The following is a 22,652-nucleotide window of genomic DNA, read 5'->3' as shown; positions in this document are numbered from 1 at the left end:
GCGAAGAGGGGGGATGTCTCCTGCTCACTTATATCTCTCTCATGTCTAAGCAGAGGGAAGAGGCTCTTTTTGCCTCCCTCATGCTTAGACCATCAAGGTCATATTTTAACCAGTTTTCTGCTCTACCTTCTACTTCCTTCAGTTCCTCCCACATGATGTGGCCAACTTTGCCTTCCAAGAACAGCCCTGCTGCCAGTGGCCTGTGGTTGACACTCCTGTATCCAGTCTTCCAGACTCTCCAGAGTCTGACCCTGTTCCCCCTGCTCACCAGTCCTGCTTCCTGCCTCTACCTCCATTTGCAGACCGAGCCCAGTGCCTGGGGTTCAGTTCTGCTTGTCCCTGCCCAGGCCACCCCATGCCCTACTCTCTCCTTCTGTCTGTCTTCCCTCAGCTCTCTCCCTTGACCTGAGAGGCCTCTCTTCTTGGCCCCAGCCTGCCTTGAAACTCCCTTCTTTGTGAAACTTCCTCTGATGACATTTGTCCCCTTTGCGCTCTCTCTCTCACACTTTTTTTACTTTTGATTGCCAGCCATTCATTCAGAAGCATTGGTACTTCATAATTAGCATATTGATCATATCGATTCCAATTAGAATGGTCAGTTCTCTCATTTTTTAATTGTCTCATGAATAATTATCTTGTCCTCACTTCCCACCCTCCAGTTCTACTCATTGACTCATTCAGTGAAGTTTATTGGATGCCTGCCGTGTGCATAGCAGTGTTCCAGGCACTGAAGGTACAGCAGTGAACAAAACAGAGTCCCAGGGGAAGGAGACAGACTGTAAACAGTTAAGCATGTTAACTCCTGGTAGTGCTAGATGCTAGGTAAGCAACCACATAGAACAACCACATAGAGTAAAACCACATAGAGTAAAAACCACATAGTGATGATGAAGGAGGTTGCTTTAGCTGGGTCCTCGGGTGAAGAGGTGACATTTGAGCTCAGCTGCAGGAAGATGTGGGGGAAAGTATCTTAGGAAGAGGGAACAACCAGTGCAAAGGTCCTGAGATTGGAAGTAGTTTGATTGTTTTTGAAATAAAATAAAGGCCAGTGTAACTGGATTTTTAGTTCCTTGAGTTTAGATGTTTTATCCTCCCTGTAACCCTTAGCTCAGTGCCAACAGCCCTGTAAATACTTGCACTCAAAATTGGAGCATTTGCCCTTGGTTATACATTGTACAAAAAGCAGTTTACCGTATCCTGCTGAGAAGGCTTTTAATAAAACATTATATTGCACATAAACAAATTAAGGGTTTGAAGGGTTTTCTCATAAATATACTCCTAGCATGTATCACCAACTATTACTGTTTTTGTTTTGTTTTGTTTTGTTTTTTTGTGGTACGCGGGCCTCTCGCTGTTGTGGCCTCTCCCGTTGCGGAGCACAGGCTCCGGACGCGCAGGCTCAGCGGCCATGGCTCACGGGCCCAGCCGCTCCGCGGCCTGTGGGATCCTCCCGGACCGGGGCACGAACCCGCGTCCCCTGCATCGGCAGGCGGACTCTCAACCACTGCGCCACCAGGGAAGCCCTATTACTGTTTTAATTATGTCTAGTGCAGAGCTTCAAACTTCAGAATTCTGTTTTATATGCACAGCCATCTTAAAAACAGATTTTGTTTCAAAAGTTCATTTGTAAGGCAGTTGATGGAAACTTGGGATAAATTTTTCTATAGAATAAAATGAACTAAATGGTGGTTTGGATCCCAGGCAAGCCCACAAAAGCCATTTAGTGCTGACTCTAGCTGAAACCATACTATTTAGTACTAAAGTGTTATCAGCATTAATTAAGCCTTCTGAAGCTAGACCCCCATCTATATAGCATTAAAGGTCATTTACTACTAGCGTTAATGGGACCCATTTACCTAAGTCACTTCTCCTACTATTTTTCTAGTCTGACAAAAAGGTTTATAAAAGGGATTTTTGCCTTTGTGCCTTTAAGATTTCATTTCATGTGTTATAAATGAGACAGTGGTGTGGAGAGTGGGGAAAACTGTGGGCTGGGAGCTGGGAGAGGCCTGGGCTCCAGTCTTTGCCAGCCACTGACTTGCTGAGTAACTTTGAGTAAGTTGCGCTCATTGAACTTTGATTTCTCAGGTCCTTCTTGGCTATAAAATCCTGTTTTCTCAATGTCACGGGAAAACATGCATGTATTTCATTGTTCAAACCTGCCCTCCAGTAGCTACCTCCACTTTCGTTTTGAAGAAGTAGGTGGCACACAAACAATGAGGAACTCAAGAAGTTCCCATGTGTGGTACCCAACAGTTATGCCTTCGATATGAACCTTGATTTTAATCTGCTATCTCTCTTGACGAGTTGAAAGAAATTTTGTCCTAGAACTTTTGGTCCAGATAAGATTCCTGTGTTCTTCCTCAACTTATCTTCCATGTAATTATGTAAATCATTTTTTCTTTTTAACTCTTAGGGATAAAAATGGTGACTCTGGTTTGTTGCTTTTGAAATATACTTATAAGTGCCCTTAGGGAATGGAACGAGTTTGCAGGAGAGAGCAGAGCTGAAGGAGTGTGGGATCAAAAACAATTTTAAATGTTAAATGCAAAGCTATTTTCAGTATCCTGCTGGAGGAAAAAAAAAAAATTTTTTTTTTTTTTTGAGGCTTTAGATTAGAAGAGGTTCCTGCTCCAAAGGAGAAGAGCTTCAGGTTTTGCAGTGGTGAAAACTACCCGATCCTTTACCTACCACCCCTCCCTTCCTGCTCTCCCACCTCTGAGTTGTTTTTGGCCTCAAGAGCCACATTTGCTATTTGAGAGGTTTGATATTTAAGCAATGCTAGTCTCAGAGCTCAGCTGGGACTTAGGGTGTTAGAGGCTTAGAGTTCAGCTGTCTTAGGGTGCAGAGTGCTACATGGCGAACTTCCCCAGTAGATTCTAGAATGAGGGAAGCCTCATTGGGAGTGACAGTGCACTTTGAGCTCTGCCTCTGTTTGATTACTTGTGAATAGTATGTTTCATTTTTTTCTTTTTCCGTTACTTGAAGGCATAACAAGAGGAGTTGGTGCAAGAAGTTGTTGCTCTGCGGATTTCACTTGGGAGCTAGAGGGTGGCATTATACCCAGCGTTCCTCCTTAGATCCTGGAATACTGGCAGGAATTTTGTCTGTTTTTTTTCTCTGCTGTATCCCCAGCAACTAAGACAGTGTCTGCACAGAGTAGTCAATAAATTGTTGCTGAGTGAGTGAGTTCAGCTTGGGAAAACCTCAGCTTTCCCACCCTAACAGTATATAGGCTCATGTGCTTGGTCTTGCAGTGTACTTTGGATTTTAGGATACTGTTTCCTTTTGTCACCTGTGTTTTTCTTATTCTTCAGGTTGGCCAGATATCAGTATCTTTTATTGATGATCAGGACTTAGCTGGCCATGGATGTCCCTGCCCTGCTGATGTTTATCTTTATGTTATCTTTAATTGGCTCCAAAGTACAGCAAATCAATAGCTGAGCCACATCAACTAAAAGAAAACCTACTGCATATTTCTTTGGGTGTAGTACTATACATTTCTTTATTCAGTCAACAAATACCTGAAGGGCAATATACCAGGCACGATGGAGACCCAGAGGAAGAACAGAAATAGTTGTTGTGGCCAAGGAGCCTGCAGTTTTATCTGCAGATGGATAAACCAAGGCCACATATAATGTCAATAAAGTGGTCTAGACGATCTATAACTGCTACAGGAATTCAGAGACTAGAGAGTTCTTTGTGAGTTGCCATGTGAGGGAGGAGGCTTCATGGAAGTGATCAGATTTAATCCAGACTTTTTAAGGATGTGTAGAATTTTGATTCACAGAAAAGGGTAGCACAGGTATTTCCAGGGAGCAAGTGGGTGGGAACACATCATAATTAAAAGCACAGAGGTAGGAATGACCAGCTTGTATTCAGGGACACAGCCTTGCCTAGAATGGAGGGTTCTTCATTTCAGACGATAATAATTGCTAATATATAGAGAGTTCTTATGATGTCCTTAGCACTTCACATATATTACCTGATTTAATGCCTACAAAACCCCATGAAGTAGGTACAATTATTAGCATCATTTTAGAAATGAGGAAATTGAAGCATAGAGTTATCCAGTAACCTGCCTAAGGTCACATAGCTAAGAAGCAGTGGATCCAGATGTAAAAACCAAGCCATGGAGACTCTTGACCAGTGGAATCCTTTGTCTCCCACTGTCCTCCAGATGCAGGATTTGGGCTTGGCTGGGGGTTTTAGAGTCATGAGCTGGAAGTGGACAAGACTCTATTTAGTCCACTCCTTAGTTTTGTAGAAGAAACTCAGCAACGTTAAGTGGCAAGTCAAAGTTTACCTAGTGAGGTAGAGAGTGGTAAAAACCACTGAAGTTGTTTTATTATGATTATGATTTTAGTGATGTGAAATGATTCTCCCTAAAGCATTAGTCCAGTATGAATGTTCCAGCTGGATTGGAGCAGAGGGACTAACCGCAGCAGAGACCTGATATGAGGCTACTAGCTGAATCCAGACAGAGATTCATCTCAGCGGAGCCAGAACTGGGAATTGTCAGTTATGTTAATCGGCATGGCTGTTTTCAGTTGCCCTTCAGAATTCTAGAGTGTGGGGAACATCTGCTTGTGTGAGTGGCTTTTAAGTATGTGAATCTGCACTGTACTGTGACCGAGACACCTTGATTAATGAATTCTTGAGAAGCAAAGCACCATTATGGAAGTCAAATGTTTAAAAACAAATACCCACATTTTCCAGAAAGGTTCCCTAATTGGGAACCGGATAACCTGCATTCTAGACTGTTTCTGCTACTTACGCACCAGATAGTTTAAGCCAAATAACTTAATGTCTCAAACTGTGGCTGATGCCTTGTCTGTGGAACAGGTATAACAATTCCTGTCCAGCCCCTTACAGTGTGGTTTTGATGCTGGAGTGAGATAAGGAAAGAGTAGGGATTTGGGAAGCCGTAAAGTTGCTCCCTGGTTGTAGGGAGTAGCAGCCGTGGTGTTAATAGTGAAGGTGTACTAGCCTTTCAGGGAGAGCCCGGAGGGCACCGAGGTTGTTCCCCTGCCTCCAGGGTGTGTTTAGGGATGTGGCGCTGTCCACCAAATGGGTGCTGACTAGCCTCATTTTGCTGGTGTAGGGCCGTGTTTTAAAGATGATGATATATTGCACCCTGAGAGATGGGGGGCCAGCCTCGGCATAGATAGAAAAGTTAGACACAGACATCCTAGTTAATCTCTTCTCCTCTGTGCACACCTCTCAGGCTAGTGATGGACAGCTATGAACCAGAAAAACAAGTGTCAGAATCTAGCCAGCTGGCCAGCTGGGCATTCTTAGACGTTTCACCTATCCTGGGGCAATAGGAAGAAGTCCAGAAGAACCTTGATTAGTTTGGGGAATTAGTGGGTGATTCAGCATGCTGTCCAGGTAATACTTGGTTATAAAGCTTGTAGCAAAGTCTTGATATGAAGGACTATAGATTTGCCAAATCTTAATTACTGTTAGTATTGCATGATGTACTTATTATTCATAATAATAATTATAGCAGTACTTAACCTTCGAGCATTTACCATTCTGCCGAGAACTATGCTAAGTGCTCACATGACTTTTCCCATTTAGTACTCACAATAGCCCTGTGGGGTGGGCACTGTCAGTCCCACTTTCTAGTTAGGGAGACTGAGACCCAGTGCCTTTGATGGTACACAGTGAGTGTGAAAGCCATGATTCAAACCCAGGACAGTCTCACTCCAGAGCCTGCACTCTTACCCGACGCATTCTTCTTCCTCCCTTTTCCTGGGACCCAAAAATGCTTTCTGAATCTGGTTTTGAGGTTTCTGACAGCACAGTGGGTCTTTGGAAGGCATTTTTGGTTGATAGTGGCCATGTCTCTCCCTCCTTCATGGCCATGGCTGACATCTAGCAGCTCTTGCCGGCTTCCCTGTGGCTTGTGAGCAAATGGATGGCAAGGATGAATGCAGCAGATTGACTAACTCTTGCCAGCCAGTGCCTATGGGGGGATTTTAAAGAGGGAAAGAGAGGACTACGAAAGAATTGCTCTGGGTCAGTTTTTCAAAAAGTGGCTGGGTAGTTGGTAGTCTGCTCCATTTTCACGTTGATGCTCATCAAAATCTCACAAAAGCCTTTCCCGAGGTCACGGTCATGATAACAATGCCATCCACCTTTCATGTGTGATTTACAAAGTAGTTTTTACATGTATTGTCTTGTCTAGTCTTCACCACAGCCTTATGAGGAGAGGAGTTATCAAGACACATTTTGCAGGCTAGAAATACCTAGAGAATTTAAACTACAGTCCAGGGTCCCAAAGCTAGTCAGTGGCAGAGTCAGGCTGAAACACCACTTTTCTGACAACTTCTACTTTCTTCCCAAGTTCCTCTTTGCTTACTCTGTTGAAGATGTTCTTAAGTGTTCTGATTTACTATATTCAGAGGTCAGCAGGAATTATTGAAGTGAAGTGCTACAAACTACACTGTTACTGAATCAGAATAAATGAAAGGTCATGTGATTGGTTACTGTGTTAGGTTTAATTGATTTGCACCTACTTTTGATGGTACAGAACATACAGAGATCTTCTGCGGTATATTATTGGACCAGCAGCCCTTCTAGCTTTAAAAATCCCAAGGCTTTAATAGATGCTAAAACATGGAGTTTATGTAATTTCTTTAAAAAGTTGACCATCGAGTTCTTGGTTGGGAACACAAGCTCTTATTATCACATTGTTTCCATGGAGAAATGAGCCTTGATTCACATGATTTCAGCTCTTGGTGCCTTTTCTAGGAATGGAGTAAACTGCTGTAGGAGAGAGAACTGGTGGTGTTACCACTTAGAGCTGTCTCCCCTCCTGTTACTATAGGAGGCTGGTTTGCTTTTCTGGGCCCTCTCAATTTTCCTGTGACCTGAACATAAATCATCTTGGAGATCCTGTTAATTTCATTTTTGAAAAGTTTTCCATGAAATAAACCTGAATGGAATACTTTCTTACATAGTTTTGAACATCCCCTTTAAGGTATTTAATTGGCGACAAGGGGCTTTGCTAAGAGAATGTAGAACTGGTCTCACTCAAGCTTCTTGTATTAGATGGGACACAGAGCAAATTCCTATATTAGGGAGCTCCACAGACACATTGGCTGAAATTGGGTGGAAGCTGATTTCTTTCTCATGTACCAGTTTAGAGTAGATAAGGGTCCAGGCCTTCTGTCTTCAACATGAAGACAGTGGCTTCCACCAAGTGGCTTCCACTTGGTGGTTGAAGGTGGAAGCTTCAGTTTTTACTGTCTCCCAGGGGAAAGGATCAGGGAGTAATACATGCAGTAATTTTAAGGGCAAGACCTGGAAGTAGCACATTCTTTTATCCCATTGGCCAGAACTTAGTCCTATGGCTACATTTAGCTGCAAAGGAAGCTGGGAAATATCTTCAGTTGGGAGGCCGTGAGTCCAGCAAAATCTGTTTTTCAGGGTGGAAAGGAGACTGAACACTGGGGGAGGCTAGCAGTGTGCTACACTGTAGAAGGGGGTAAATAGGATCTGAAACTCTTGCCAGGAAAGCTGGGAAGATGCCTGAGTCCAGGGTCAGAATTTAAGAAGGCTTCCAGAAACCAGGACACGTGCAGCCATCTAGAAGTCAGGGCAACTCATTGCTCAGAAACTAGGCACTGGATGAAGAGTCAGAAAACCTAGATTTGAGTCTAGCTCTTCCATGTCATAACCTGGGGTAAAATACTCCAATGAATGTTTGCCTTATCATCTAGAATATGGGAACAATGGCGATGACCTTTCTGTCTCCCAGGCTTAGTGTGAGGATAATGGATGGGGAAGTGCTCTGCAAACTGCAGCTCCGTGGAAGTGGGCACAGCGTCTGTGTTATTCAGTGTTGTTCACCTTTGTGTCCAGAGCACCCAGCCCAGTGCCTGACATGGACACGTTTGTTGAATGAAGTGTGAACTATTATGAGAGGTGAAAAAAAAATGCCTTGTGCTAAGGAGCTCTTGATCCTGGATAGTCTTCTCTGCTAGGTGGAAAGGTTCTTCTACTCTCCACTGGCCAAGGCCTTGGGCCTACATGTAAAACCACGTGCCCCACCAGGATGCAGGCAGACATCAGGGCAGCTCCCAGCCGGGTAGCACATGACACACATGTCCTTGGCAAGGCGATTTGCTTACTCCACAGTTTAGGTCACAGAATACAACAAAACTGGAGATAAGACTTTCACTTGGATGTCATGGTCCGTGAATGTGAACTGATCATCTTTAAATGGTTTGGTTCACCTGCAGATTGGAAGATAAAACTTTCCCAAGACCATTAAGACTTGATTTTTTGCTTCAAAACAATAAGATACAGTTATAAAATCTTCTGTTGATTTGAAAAATGTGTGGCTTGTTCAAAATATATTTCTTGAAAATATGATATAGGTAAGAGGATACAAAGATGAGTTTAATCCTTCTATCTTATGGGCCATTTTTGTCTCAGCTGTAGTGATTTTTTTTCTTTTGCTAAGGAAATGGGGGTTCAGTGGAATAATCACTTTTTTTTTTTTAACTTCATGAAGGGTTTCTTTTATTCATTTTGTTATTTAATTTGTTTATTCACTAAGGGTAAACTTCTTTCTTGGAAACCAATGGAGTGCTTTTAAGTGAACTTTACTGGAAGAGGGCAGGAACTGAAATTATATTCACGGTGTGCACTCAACTCTTAAAATTTCATTCATAGAAGGAGGGAAATGCACCAGTGTTATCAGTGGTTCTCATCTTGTGGAGTTAGAGGTGATTTTCATTCTCATCTTCTTCTCTGCGGTTTCCTATTTTTCAACAATGAGCATGTATTACTTTTATAATCATAAAAGGCCAGTTAAAAATTAGTCCCACAAATTAATACTCTCCAGCCAAATCAAGAGTCTTTATTTTTGGCAACCTGGCCTGGGTTTCAAACCATCATGTTAACTCAGACCTCTCCAAATTATTTTCTGACTGAGGCATTTAGGAACTTGTTATAAAGAGGATGTTTTCCTTTTGGAAGTTAACATAGAAAGCTAAATGTTTATAATGTGTTAGGAAAGATGTCCTGAGTAATGCTCCTCCTGGAATTTGACTAGCCTTTATTACAGTCACTTAAGGAAATGAATTTTGCAGGTTTCCCCTTCGCTGTGTGACTTGTTTTCCTTTATCCTGTATTCCTGTGTCCCTCAGGTACCTCTGGCTCTATTACCCTGGGATTGCGTGACCCTGTCCTTTGTTTTCTCAGGACCCTTCCAGTTCTAGTGTCCCCTCCATCTGTTCATGACAGGGCAGGGCAGGCTCAGGCACAGCTCTTCGAGATGACTGCTTGGTGTTTGAAGCCAGGCAGTCTCCGAGCCATGCATTCATTTGCTATGATCCTGCAATGTGGCAGCCACTGTTCTAGATGCTGACTGGGGGCACAGCGATGAGCAAGGCAGGCCTGGCCTCTGCTCCCATGGAGCTTTCATTCTGGTGGGAGAGAGAAGCAGTCCACGGAGAAATAAATGATAAAGACAATTACAGATTGTAAGAGTGGCCCCAGAGGTGGTTACATGCGCCCATTTGTAGTGGAGCAGGGGGACCAGAGTTGGAAAGCTTCCAAGGCCTGGCTCCTGCTATGTCCTCGGTACTTTCTGGCGCAGAGGGGTGAGATCAAGGAGACCTCTGAGCTGCTTCTCCCATTCAGTCAGCCTGGGCCAGCCGGGATCTACAGGTGGAGAAAGCAAAAGCTGAAGGCATGAGCCAGGGGCCGGCTCTCTTGGTCCCTCCACCTGCCCATCTCTGGACTGCCCAAGGTGCATGTCTATGTTTTCCAAACAGTGATGAGCCAGTTTGCACATAGGGGTCTGGATTTGTGCATGCCACAACTTTGTCTAAAGATAAGCTTATATTCTCTCCCTAATTTCCAACTTTTAATGAGGACCAGCTTCTCATTGTCCCTCCAGTGGGACATTGGGCTGTCACCTTCGGGCAACTAGTTTTCATTAGCTTCACCCTGCTTCCCCATCACTCAGCCACCCCCAGTCCTTTCGCTTGTGCCCGAGTCTGACCTTTGCATGTATTTGGAAGAATTCACTGAGCTGTTGCCCTTTCTGAAAGTCTTGATGACCAGCTCTCACAGGACCTTTTTGCCTCACTTATCTGCTTGGCTTTTGACTGCCCAGAAAAGCTTGGAGTTGGTCAAATAAAAGTAATTTTCCTGAACTCCCTTGTTGAGCCTTCTTTTATATTGTACTTCTCTGTCAGACTAGGACTCAGCCATTCATCCTGCTCTTCGTGTCTCCTCTTTCCGAGAACCGGGACAGACAGGCCCCTCACCCCCATGGAGACTCAGCCCCCTTCCTCTACAGATATTACGACTGCTTCTCTGACCCTTCTCCTCCCATCCTCCTGCTCAAAGAGCAAGCCTTTGAAGCTTGCCGCGTACCGGTTTGAGGCAGTATAGGAAAACCTGAAGTTGTCTGCCTCCTGAAGGGGTCTGGGGACTCACTTGGCTTCCAGAGCTCCCCCCACTCCTCTCCCACCCACAAACTGTGCTGTTTAACCAGAGAACAAGTCATTCATGCAGTGATCATTTAACACTCCTACCAGGGCCTGCTTGGGAGGCTCTCTGTTACTAAATTCGGTTTTCTTGGGTGGGTGGGTGGGGGAGAGCTTGTTACTATTTTCATTCTTTCGGTGTTGTTACCATTCCTGTGAAAATATATCTGCATACATGCAAGTGTATGTGTGTATGTTTATGTATCTCCTTCTGCTTATAACAAAGGCTTTGGAAGGAGTTGACCCTCAGAGGGCCTGGTTTTAAACCATGGGAGTGGTAGTGATCCTTGGGAAATAAATCCTTTTGTTCCAAATAGTCGCCGGCTCACATTTGGTAAAGTTTTGTTTCAGCCTTCATTTCATAGTTTTCCCTCGTTTCTGAGATAACTTTGGTCCACTGTATTTAGCCTCCAGAAGAGAATAGTCATTGGCTCCACCCCTTAAATTCACAGACTCGGTGAGGAAGGCCTTTCATTGGCTGCCTAGTGCCTATGACTCTGTCCAGCTCATGCAGCTCTTAGACATCGTCCCCACAGAGAGTGCTGTCCAGAGCTTTGGGAACTCAGAGGGACAAGGCACCTGTTACAGTCTTTCCAGCCCAAGCGTATCTGCAGACCTCCTTTTCCTTGGCCACAACGTGGTAAAGTGTGTCCAGGTTGCTCTGGAGTAAGCAATTTTATTTAAAAAAATTTAATCTGAAAGTTGCCCCAAGGTTGTCTGAATGCTGCCCTCTCTCCTCGTGTATTTTGACTGGTTAATATGGTGTCCTGGCCACACCTGCTGAGGAGGGATGGAAGAGGTGGCCCTTCCCCCTGTTTTGAGACAGGATGGCCTGGATGAGGCTGCAGGGATGAGGGAGTCATCCATTCACTCAGCATCACTTGAGGGTCTACTGGTCACCTGGCATGAAGGGAAGCCACTGGAGTGTTGAGAGCAAGAAATAATATCTGATCTATGTTTTTTAAGGACTCTTCTGGCTGCCTGTGGACTGAGGTGGGGATGACAAGCGTGGAGAGGGAGCTGGGTTAGGCGGTGGTGGTTCTGGTCCAGGGAGCAGTGCTGGCTTGGACACTGCTAGCAGGCTTCTGTGTGAGAGTGGCCAGGGCACAGACAGGCCTTCGCTGACTGCCCTTGCCGTTTTCCCCAAGTGTGCAAGCCCTGCCAATCTCCTGTTCTATGACTGATGCTATTCATTCCACCTGGAATGTACTCATCCCCTGCTTCCCAGTCCTGGCCGATCTGCCACTGCCTAGCTGAGTACCTTGGGCAAGTTACCAAATCTCTCTTGAGCCTAATCTCTTCATCTATGAAAGAGTGATCATTGAACCATCCTCGTGGGATTGTGAGGATAATACGTACATAGTTGAGTGTGATTATTGCAATAGCCTCCGAAGCAGTTTTCTGCTTCCAACCTTGCCTCCTTACTCTGTGCTCTCTGCCCAGTGATCCTGTGCAGAGGGGCTCAGCTCAGGTCATGCCTCCAGTTCAGAACCCTCTTGACAGTGGCTTCGTGTCTCACTCAGAGGAAAAGCCTTCTCCTGGCCCACATGGCTTCCCAGTACTTCTCTGACCTCATCTCCCACCCCAGGGCCTGGTGAGGATTTGAGCAGACTGGGTTCTGCGTAGCGCACTGTGGTGCATGTGAGCGGCGCCCTCCTGAGCTGTGCAGTGCACAACTTGTGCGGCTGTCTGCACTGACCCTGCCTGCCCCTCTCTCGCTTCACTCCAGCCACCCTGGAATCCTTGCTGTTCTTCAAACACGCCAGGCGTGCTTCCTGTCCAAGCTCTTTCCACTGGCTGCCCCTCTGCCTCGAATGCTCTTCCCCCAGATATCTGGATGGCTTGTTCATGCAGCTTCTCCAGGTCTTCTCTCTAATGTCACCTGGTTTAAAGTTGTACTACCCAGCCCACTGCCCCACCCCCACGTTCCCTGTCTCCCTTTCTTGCTTTACTTTTCTTCTTAGTGCTTACTGCCATCTAACATAAATACATTTTACTTATTTATCTGGTTTATCGTCTTCTTTCAGTAGTTCTGAGGGCAGAAACACGTGTTTATTTTGTTCACTGCTCTATCCGGAGTGCCTAAAACAGTGCCTGACAGGTAGTAGGGGTCCGTAATGAATAAGTGCATGAGTTTGCAGTAGAGCAAGCAAAGTGCTCCGTGCGGTGCTCAGCAGACAGTCAGCACCCAGTACATGCTGGCGACTCTTCTGCTTCTTGTTGTTGTTGATGACCCCTCAGGGACCGTTCGGCTTTCTCTGAGCCCTTCCCCAGCCCCTTCTCTGTTGAATTGAATCCTGGCTGCCTCTCTTCCTTGCTGTTCTTCCCTCTGTGCCTTCTCTCTCTGGGTGACATTTGTCACGCTGCATTAGAGAGGCTTATCTCACTCTTTTCTCTTTGAGTTTGAATTCCTGCAACAACTGGTGCATTTGGATTTGTGTCTTTGTGCCCTGTGCCCACTGGTTGGCACGTAGTAGGAGCCCAGGAAGTGCTCATTGCAGGCAGCTGTGGTAGGTGGGATGCTCTCGAATCCATCAGGACCCTTACTAGCTGTCCCGGGTCCAGCATCACTGCCTAATGTTTGCACCCCATCCCAAGGCGGGTCAAGGGAGAGTTTGACAACCACTTAAATGATGGAATGTCTAATGGTGTATTTAGAGCAGGTTTGGGGGAAAAGAGGGCCTCCTGTGCATAGTCCTTTGGATGGCAGTGTCTGGGTGACCTGCTTGTTCCATATTTGAGAGCCTGGCCCTTTGGCTACTTAGCCCACGAAGGATTGGGGTCATTCAGTGGAGACAATGTGAGCAACACCAATGTGTTTGGAGGAGGCCTGGGAAAATGAGAGAAAGCTTGAGCTGGCGCTTAGGGGCTTTGGGGTAGGGGAGGAGAGCATGGCTTCTGGAGGTGGCATAAGGGACGAGAGGGCAGCCCCTGGCCAGCCTGGGGAGGGGTGTGGGTGCCTTAGGAGGCCTGATTAGGTAGGTGGTGTGGGCCCCTTGAGGGAGGACCTTACATGCCAGACCGGAAGTTTGGCCTCTTGTATTGGCAGGAGGTGTCTAGACTGGGGATTCTGGTAGGGGTATGGGTAGGAATCAAGGGGGACGGGAGATGTGGGGAGGAGCTCTGGAGTCTTTTTCTCCTGTCCAGAGATGGAGTTGTCTTGTGGAACCCACAGGTGGCACAGCAGTGCCGGAGGTCATGCCTTTAGGGACCAACATTGACGCCCACAAGGGCAGTGAGCTTCATCTGAACCCACAAAGTACAGGAGGCTGAGGGGTTAGAGGCAGGGGTTTGGCATGGACTGGGGTACAAGAGGGGGCTTTTTCTCTTTGAGGGCAACTGTTGGTACCCTGGGGTCCCTGGGATCTTCCTGCCCTGCTCTGGTTGGTTCACCTGTTCATAAGCCACTGCATCTCTGTCAGCAGCTGGGTGCCGACACTTTGTGCAGGGCCAGTCTGCCTCGTCTGTCAGTCTTGTATCAGGTTGCTCTACGGAAGAGCTTTAAACCCAGAGACTGGCAGACTCAGATTCAAGTGTCAGCTCAGCCCCTAACTCTCTGTGTGGCCTTGGCCAAGATACTTGTTCTCACTGGGGCTCACTTTCTTTATCTGCCAGGCTATCAGCAAACAAGCGAAATCCCTGTGTTCTAGGCTAGAGCCCCTTAAATCCCTCCTGCCTTGGGGCGGGATTAGCCTCAGAGGCTTAGGAAGGGCCGAGCCCTCCAGTGGGAGCCTGGTGGCAACACTGTGGAAAGGCCAAGGCTTGACTTTAAGTATCTTAGGGGTTTGAAAATTGTTTTCTCACCCAGAGATTGATTCATTCTGCAATGGAAGGGTTCTCTTCTCCATTCCCCTTGCTTGCTTTGGGATAGAATTCCTGAAATGACCTTGGCTTTGGGGTGCCTTTCCTATCTCCCATTCTGTACTCCTAAGTAGGGTCCCTGCCCCATGCCCAGGCTTCACATTTTCCTACCACCAGCCCCTCTGGCCCTGTTTACTGAGATTTTCTCTCAGCTTTCCCCTAATTTTCCTTGCTTCTTACTTCTAACCTGCGACCTAATCTGCCCAGCTGGGGCAACCTTAGTGGCACAAACACATATCCCTACACATTGCATCCCCTTTGCTCTTAAGATGATATCCTCAGCGTTTTTCCATGTGGCTCCCTCGTTTTCAGCATGCTTCTTTAAGATGGCTGCATAACTATCAAGGGAATGCCCTCAATAAGCCGTGAGCTTGTTATGGGGCATTTAGATTACTTCTAATTTTTGCTCTTTCAGCTCATGCTGCATTAAGCCGTCTTTGTGTATTACAGAATCATTTCATTAGTTTGGCATTTATCTAGCTAATGGCAATGGCCCAAGATTAGATGGAGAATCAGAATTTTTTTTTCCAAGAAGAATGAGGATATATTCAAATTTTACTTTAAATGCTAGGAAGGTCTTTGTCGTGTTTTCCATGAATGAAGAAGCAGGCTAACAGTAATGTGAAACTAGATGTAAGTGAAAGGCTGTGTATTTACAAGTAATACATGGCTTGTTTGTTCTTAAGTGTGGAGGTGAGCCCAGTACATTCTCTTAAGGAGTAATCTACCTGCTCAAATTGAGGAATTATGTGTCCCTATATCTTTGGCACTTTATTTAAAACAATAACAAAATAAAATAAACAATGATCTCTTCTTAAGGATGTTTTTAAGAAGTAGCCTAAAACAAAAAGTAAATAGGATTTTTGAGGGAAGAAAACATGTCTCCCTAAGACAGAGTGAGCCTGTCAGGAATACTCTTAGAAGTGGAAGCAGGTTGCAAACTTGCCAAAAGGTTGGCTTTTTCTTGGCCATTAGGAAATGGCTAGAATGAAACTGAGAAACAAATATGACTGACTTGGTCCCCTGTATTCTTTTTTTTTTTTTTTTTGGCTGCATTGGGTCTTCGTTGCTGCACGTGGGCTTTCTCTAGTTGCGGTGAGCTGGGGCTACTCTTCGTTGCAGTGTGCAGTCTTCTCATTGTGGTGGCTTCTCTTGTTGTGGAGCACAGGCTCTAGGCATGCGGGCTTCAGTAGTTGTGGCTCGCGGGCTCTAGAGCACAGGCTCAGTAGTTGTGGCGCATGGGTTTAGTTGCTCCACGGCATGTGGGATCTTTCTGGACCAGGGCTCGAACCCATGTCCCCTGCATTGGCAGGTGGATTCTTAACTACTGTGCCACCAGGGAAGTTCCCCCTGTATTCTTTTTAACCTGAAATCTGTGTTGGCTTTGGGGTGATGGGGGAGGCTTCCCCTGTCCTGCTGATCTGTTGTTGTTTTAGTCTCTGTAGATTGTTATGTAGACCCAGGCTTTAGGCTCTGCATTTCAGCTTAACCCAGCAAATGTTGACTGAGTCTTTACAGTGTATAAGGTTACAGGGGATAAAAATTTGGGGAAAAAAACCCAATGCACCACTGTTTCTGAGGAGTTCATGAACTGGGAGTGGGAAGGTAAGACACATCTAAAATTAATGATTATTCAAGCGAGATTAGGAAGAGGGCCCTGGGAGAAGTCCGCCCCACCCTGTTAGAGAAGGGAGGTATTCCATCTCATTGGACAGCTGGGGTGAGGGAATATAGAAAGGTGTTAAAGAGTGGTTGCTTTTGTCAGCACCTTAAGGCCTGGCTGAGATAGACATTCACAGGAAAAGTGAAAGGCCTGAGTAGAGGAAGCGGAGGTAGAAGGACATGGTGTATGTTTGGGGTTTGGCTGAAACAATGGGCTCATGTAATAGTGGTCATAGCTAGCACATTATGGAGTGTATCAGGTGCGAGGCATGGTTCTAAGACCTTTATCTATATTAGCTCATTTTATCCCTGCAGTGACCCAAGTGAGGTCTTCTATAATTGTCTCCATTTTACAGATGAAGAAATAGACATAAAACAATTTATTATCTGTCCAAGACCATAGTGCTGTACAGCTAAGATCAGACCCAGTTGGTCTGGCTCCAGAATATCTGCCTCTAACCACCAAGCTGTCCTGCCTCCAATATAGGGGAAGAACAGGCACTAGAACCAGAAAGGTGGGTAGACATCCTATCGTAGAGGCTTGGGGTACCAATGTTTAGAGGTGCAGAGGTGGAAGAGGGGGCCAGAGACAGAGATGAGAGGGATCGCAGTGGTGGGTATGGGGGAGTTTGTGAGAGCTGTGAGGGGCCACAGGAAGAAGGAGTTTCAAAAAGGGGGTTTGTCAACAAGGCCCAGCACTGCAGAGAGTTCCAGGAGGTGAGATCTGAGAGCAGGTCTGAGCCAGTGAAAGCTGAGAGGGCCTGGGAGAGGGGTTGGTCAGGCTGCAGACACAAAGGGCAATGGAAGGGTTCTGCAGGGTTCTGCAGGGTTCTGACTGAGGTGCTGCTCACTCCAGGATGCTGTGTATTTTGAAGATGGTGAAGCAGGTGCAGACATTGGCTATGATTGTCTGTGTCCTCTTGTCAGTAGAAAGACGAGAGCATGACAGAGAAGGGCAGGTGAGAGCTGGCACTGCTAATTTGGCAAACTCAGTGGCTTTTCTGCAGCCTAATGATTTCTGAAAGCTATTTGCTATGCTCAGGCACAAGTGTGACTGCCTCATCTGAATGCTGTAGCGATCACTGTTTTTCCTGGAAAATTGGGCCCATGTAGGCTCTGTGTGTCGTTTATTTGAGTTCCATTTTTATAGCCTTATTACCTTGTCCTCATGATGCAAGAGGCCTCTCTTTTCTGGAGCTTTGCTGTGAAAATTGTTTCTTAAAAGGCACAAAGTGATCTCTCATCATTGGGGTTGTGCTCTCTCCAGAGCAGTGCTTTTCTGCAGACTTTTCATCACCCCTGACACCAGTTGTCATGTTTTTCTGATCGTTTGCAATTTACTGAGAACTTTTAGGCTGCTCTTGAATTTCACTACCTAGGTATTTGCCACGATTTCTTCTAGAAGAGTTTGTGCATGTAAATAATCCATTCAGTTTCTTCCTCTCTGATAGGTGTCCCTACCAGTGACTTTGCCAGCACCTGACACCCAGTCTTGTCCTCTGGCCTTGAGTTGACAGTGCTGGTAATTAGCGTGTATGGAGCCTGAGCTGTTTCCAGGCACTATACTGAAAGATTTATGTTCATGATCTTAATTATTCCCAGTCCCTATAAAGAAGGCACTGTTACCCCCATTTTACAGTTGAAGGAAATGAGTCTTACAGAGGGAGAGTAACTTGCCCCAGGTCACACAGGTAGTAAATGGCAGAGTGGGCCTCCACTCCAAGGCCTTTCTGACCTTGGAGCCCATGTAGTCCATTCATTCATTCATTTATTCATTTATTCATTCATTCAACAACACATGATTGTCTACAACATTCCAAGCACTGTTCTAGACCCAGGGGATATGACAAAAAAAAGCAAAAATTCCTGCCTTCAGCTTACATTCAAATTTGGGGAGGTAGAGAAAAAAATAATAAATAAAATATACAGTACGCTATATGGTAATAAGGACTGTGGAGAAAAAGAAAGCAAGGCAGTCAGCTAAGAAGCGTTGGGAGCATTTTAAATAGAGCAATCAAAGAAGGCCTCATTGAGAAGGAGACCAAATTGTTAGGTTGAATAGCAAACAGCCCCCCAAATCTCAGCATATCAACCCAAGAGAACTTTTATTTCTCATATAGAAAAGTTCCAATGTGGCTGCTCCTGGTTAAGCAGGCATCCTTCTTGGTGGTTATTGAGGGACCCACACTTCTTCTATCTTGTGGCTCTGCCCTCTTCAAGGCCCTCAGATTCCTTTCCATTCAGCTGGAGGGTGAGGAAAAAGAGAGAGGACTTTGTGGGGAGGTTTTTGTGGGCCAGTCTGGAAGAAGCATGCATCCCTCCCACCCCAGAACTCAGTCACACTCAGTGTACTCCTAACTGCAAGGAGGGCTGGGAAATGTAGTCCAGCCATGTGCTCACAAGGTAAAAAAAAAAGGGTTTTGGTGAACTCATAGTGTAGTGGTGAATGAGGGGAAGAAGTGAGTCGTGGGTTTAACTGGGATAGAGCATTAGGCATGGGAACAGCAAGTAAAGGTGGCTAAGGTGGCTGGAGTGGAGCGAGGAGAAGATGAGGACATGGTGGAAAGTGAAGGCAGGGAAGTGAAGGGGGCCAGGCCATTAAGGTCATTGTCAGGACTTGGTTGCATTGTGAGTGACTGATCTGAGTTGCATCATGAAAGGCTCACCCTGACTACTGTGTTGAGGGAGGACTCAGGGAGAGAAGTCGAGTCTGTTGCCGTTCGTTACCCAGTGAGTGGTGAGAGCAGCCAGGTCCCGAGTGGTGGTGATGGTGGAGGTGCGGAGAAGTGGTTGGATTTGAGATCTGTTCTGAAAGTGGAACAACAGGTTTTGCTGCGGGGTTGGTGGTGGTGTGTGACAGAAAGAAAGGAATCGGGATAGTTCTGAGATTCTTGGCTTTTGCTTAATGACTATTAGACTCACTTTCTACCCACAGAAGTAAAAAGAGGGGGAAAGTGTTTGAAAAAAGATATCTGGACGCCCTCTGGGCCCTGATGTATCTCGCGTAGCCTCTTCTCCTCCACAGTACTTTCTTTAGCACAGATGGGCAATTCTTTTCCACAACTGAGCTTTCAGACAGAGGGAGGACATCTGTAGCTCCTCCCAGCACAGAGCCTGGATGGAACAACTTTGGCAATGGTCTCACATCATTGCCTGGGATCTTTGGACTGAGTCTTGGGGCCCCTTGGACTGATGTGGAAGGGACCCAGTGTCCCCCTGGGTAACCAAGAGATACCTGCAGAGGACACTTCCAATCCATGCTGTGTGTAATGTAAGAATATAAGTGTGTTTGGGAGTGGAAGCGGAAGCAGTTTTCCTGGTTCTTACTTGGCAATCATGACCTGCCAAGGCAGAAATGAGAGATGGAATTTTTTAGTAGATGGTGCTCCCATTAGGAGCATAAGGGGAAGAAAGTCTATCTTAAACAGAGCAGGGTACGAGCTGTGGCAGCAAATATTGCATGCCTACTAGGTGCTGGGCACTGGCTGGGTATTTTGGTTTCATTGGAGAGGGAAACAAATGTACTGTTCCTGCCCTCCTGACAGAGTAGACCCATGTGGCTAGATCATACAGTGATTTGCTGGAAGAAATTATATTTACACCTGAGTGTTTCTTTCATTTTCTTTTTTTTCTTTTCTTTTTCTTTTTTTAGTGATTGTGAATGGTACTGTATTTTTAATTTCAGTGTCCACATGTTCATTGCTAGTATACAGAAAAACAATTGAGTTTTTATTTTGTATCCTACATCCTAGATAAACTCACTAATTAGTTGCAGGCTTTTTTTTTTTGTATATTCCACAGGATTTTCTATCTAGACAATCACATAATCTACAAATACAGATGATTTCTTCCTTTCCAATCTGTTTTATTTCCGTTTGTTGCCTCTTGTGCTGGCTCTTTGCTGAGTAAGAGTGGGCAGCATTGCCTATTCCTAATCCTGGGGGGCAGCATTCAGTCTTTCACCATTAAGTGTATGGTTAGCTGTAGATGATCTTTGCACATGTCATTTGCACTTTATTGTATGGGTGTGGGTGGGACCATGGGGTTTTCTGTGGTGTTTGGCTGATATAGGGCAGTTACTATCTAAAAGTTGTCTATCTTGCTCGAGGCAGCAAGCTTTTGTTGGAGCCTTTTTCGTCTGTGCTTGTTGGCATCTCCAGGTTCTTCCGTTCCAAGTGAGGCAAAAAGAAAATGCAGGCCACTCACCATGGTGTCCTTCCTCCAGGCCTGAGGCCCCTCACTGGTCTGCCTTCTTCACTCCGCCTTTCAGAGTCCTCTCTTGTTTGTTTTACATATCACGTGCAGGGGTTTTTGTTGTGCACAGCAGGTGGAATAGGGAAAGGTGTGTCTACCGCATCCTCCTGGAAGTGGAAGTGGTTGGGAGAAATTAGAGGATTGGGTTGAAGCCAGTGTGTGAAGGGCCTTCACGCCAGGGGTTTGACTCTGTAGGTGGCAGGAGGGATGTTGGAGGTTCAACTCTGCAGCAGTGTGGAGGGATGGGGAGGGGAGTGGCAGAGAGACCCGGAGGCTGGTGCCTGGGCCCAGGGAGGTGAGGATGCATTTCTGGACTGCGACAGCAGACGTGGGGCAGAAAGGAAGAAGGGAGAGTCCATGCGGGCCACAAGGAAGTCCGAGGACCAGGTGAGTCTGAGGTTTCTAGCTTGGGCAACTAGCTAGGAGATTGGGGAGCTAGGGGAGTGGTGTAAGTGTAACAGAGTAGGTATATTCTAGGCCTTTTAGAGCATGACCGGAAGATTGGACTAACTGTGCTTCCCTTCAGGGCCGGCTCCGCAGAGAAAGCCTGGCTGCTGTGTAAAACCCAAGGAGCACACATTCTGGGCAGAGGAAACATTGTGGGGAAAGGCACAGATACAGGAAACGTCATGGCGGGCCTGTTGGGACTCCAGCTAGCTGAGGCATAAGTGGGTAGTTCTTGGTTCCATAACTGGGAAGGGTGCTGTAGGAGTTCACAAAAGCAAGAGGTTCTGGAATGGGAGTTGACGCTGCTGGTGGTCTATCTGGCACCTTACATTCTTTGTGTGTTGACATCAGTCTTTCCTACTGCAGACAGGCCACCCTCCCTGGGGGGCACCACTGCTGACAGCTCCCGCTTACCAATTCCAGTGAAGGGAGAACTCCTTTCTCTGCATCCATATATTGATCCTAGAGAAAGGCTATGGTTGGCCCAGCTTGGGCGATGTGCTTATCCTTTTTGACCTATCACTGTTGCAGGGAGTAGACTAATCTGAGCCGGATGGTTTACCCACCCCCATTAGATCAAGCCAGGCCTTTTTTTTTTTTTTTTTTGGCCACACTGCATGGCTTGCAGGATCTCAGTTCCCCGACCAGGGATTGAACCCGGGCCATGGCAGTGAAAGCTCGGAATCCTAACCACTAGGCCACCAGGGGGCTCGCAAGCAAGGACTTTTAAGGAAGAAGGCAGAAGAAAAGCATCTACGGAAGATAGAAAAGAATATTTACTATGGTTCACTGTATAATATCTTCTGAAGAATTTATAGTATGGCAATGTAGGAACTCTTTGGAGAGTTTTAAAGCAGGGGACTTGATCAAATTTAGGTTTTCTTAAAATTATCACTGTGTAAAGTTGTAGTTGGAAATAAGTAAATGAGGAGAGCTGGGGAGACTGGTAGAGAGGCTGCTGCTGTAGTTCTGGGGAGAACAGATGAGACCTGAGCTAATTCAAGTCTTTGGATCCTTATGTCATTTGGACTTCACCCTCCAGCCACAGCGTCGAGGGGTTGAGGAGGGGGACAGAGTCTGGAGACAATTAGGCAAATAGGGCGTGGTGAACAGCTGGAGGGGGCAGGGGGTGCTTCAGGAGGACTCACCACCAGCACCAACTGTTCCCTGAGAGGCTAGCTTTCTCTTTGGAAACTAGTCATTAAGTGGTGGCAGACTTGACAAATCTTTCTTATTGCTTCTTAAGAAATGTGGGTGTTACTGGCTTCTTGTGGTGTCCTAACTGGAAAAGGAAGCTGATTGATTCTACTTTTCTCCCTTTAAAAAGTTTCTTTTCTTTAAGGAATCAGATAATAGGAGGTGTGTCAGGACTGCCAGTCGAGAAATAGATGGTTGAGAGGAAGATGCAGGCCTGAAGGCCCTGCCTCCCCCATCGCTGCCCCAGGGCCTGCAGGTCTGCTCTGGAAACATTTATCCTTTTGGCATTGTCCTTGCTGGGAAGGCTTGCAAGAATTTTAAGCAAAGAAATGACATAATCTGATTTATGTTGTAACAGATTCCCTCCTGTATTGAGAATAGGCTATGGGTGGAAGTGGGAGTGACACCAAAAATAGAAGCAGGGAAAGCAGGGACACCAATTAGGAGGCTATTGCAATAATCTAGGCTGGTAATGGTGGAGGAGGTGAGAAATGGTCACATTGTGAATATATTTTGAAGGTAAAAACCAGAGGATTGGATAGAGAATAAGAGAGAAAGAGACGAGACAAGACGAGAATGACTCCGAATCTTTGGCCTGGGCAACTGGAAGACCATGGCCTTAAACTGAGATGGATAAGATTCTGGAGGAGCAGGTCTGGGGGAAGATCAGGGGTCTGTGTGAGACGTGTCAAGTTTGAGACATGGAACACATCTCAC

The 22,652-nt window shown here is 46.0% G+C and overlaps 1 protein-coding gene across 10 annotated transcripts in view; it reads left to right on the top strand.

The window, feature by feature from the left end:
* Positions 1–22,652, top strand: part of BMAL1 (basic helix-loop-helix ARNT like 1) — a 104,107-nt gene that overhangs the window by 6,403 nt on the left and 75,052 nt on the right. For 2 of the 10 annotated variants that reach the window (XM_033404454.2, XM_033404456.2), the window contains exon 1: positions 10,676–20,678. The exons of the other annotated variants lie outside the window; for them this stretch is intronic. The gene's annotated coding sequence lies outside the window, so the exon portion shown is untranslated. Of the gene's footprint in view, positions 1–10,675; positions 20,679–22,652 lie in introns of those variants that run through there. 10 annotated transcript variants of the gene reach the window in all.

Source organism: Orcinus orca, chromosome 8 (genome assembly GCF_937001465.1).
Source record: "Orcinus orca chromosome 8, mOrcOrc1.1, whole genome shotgun sequence".
NCBI classification, from domain to species: domain Eukaryota; kingdom Metazoa; phylum Chordata; class Mammalia; order Artiodactyla; family Delphinidae; genus Orcinus; species Orcinus orca.
Note: the sequence above shows the minus strand (reverse complement) of the source record. Positions and strands in the feature narration are given on the sequence as shown.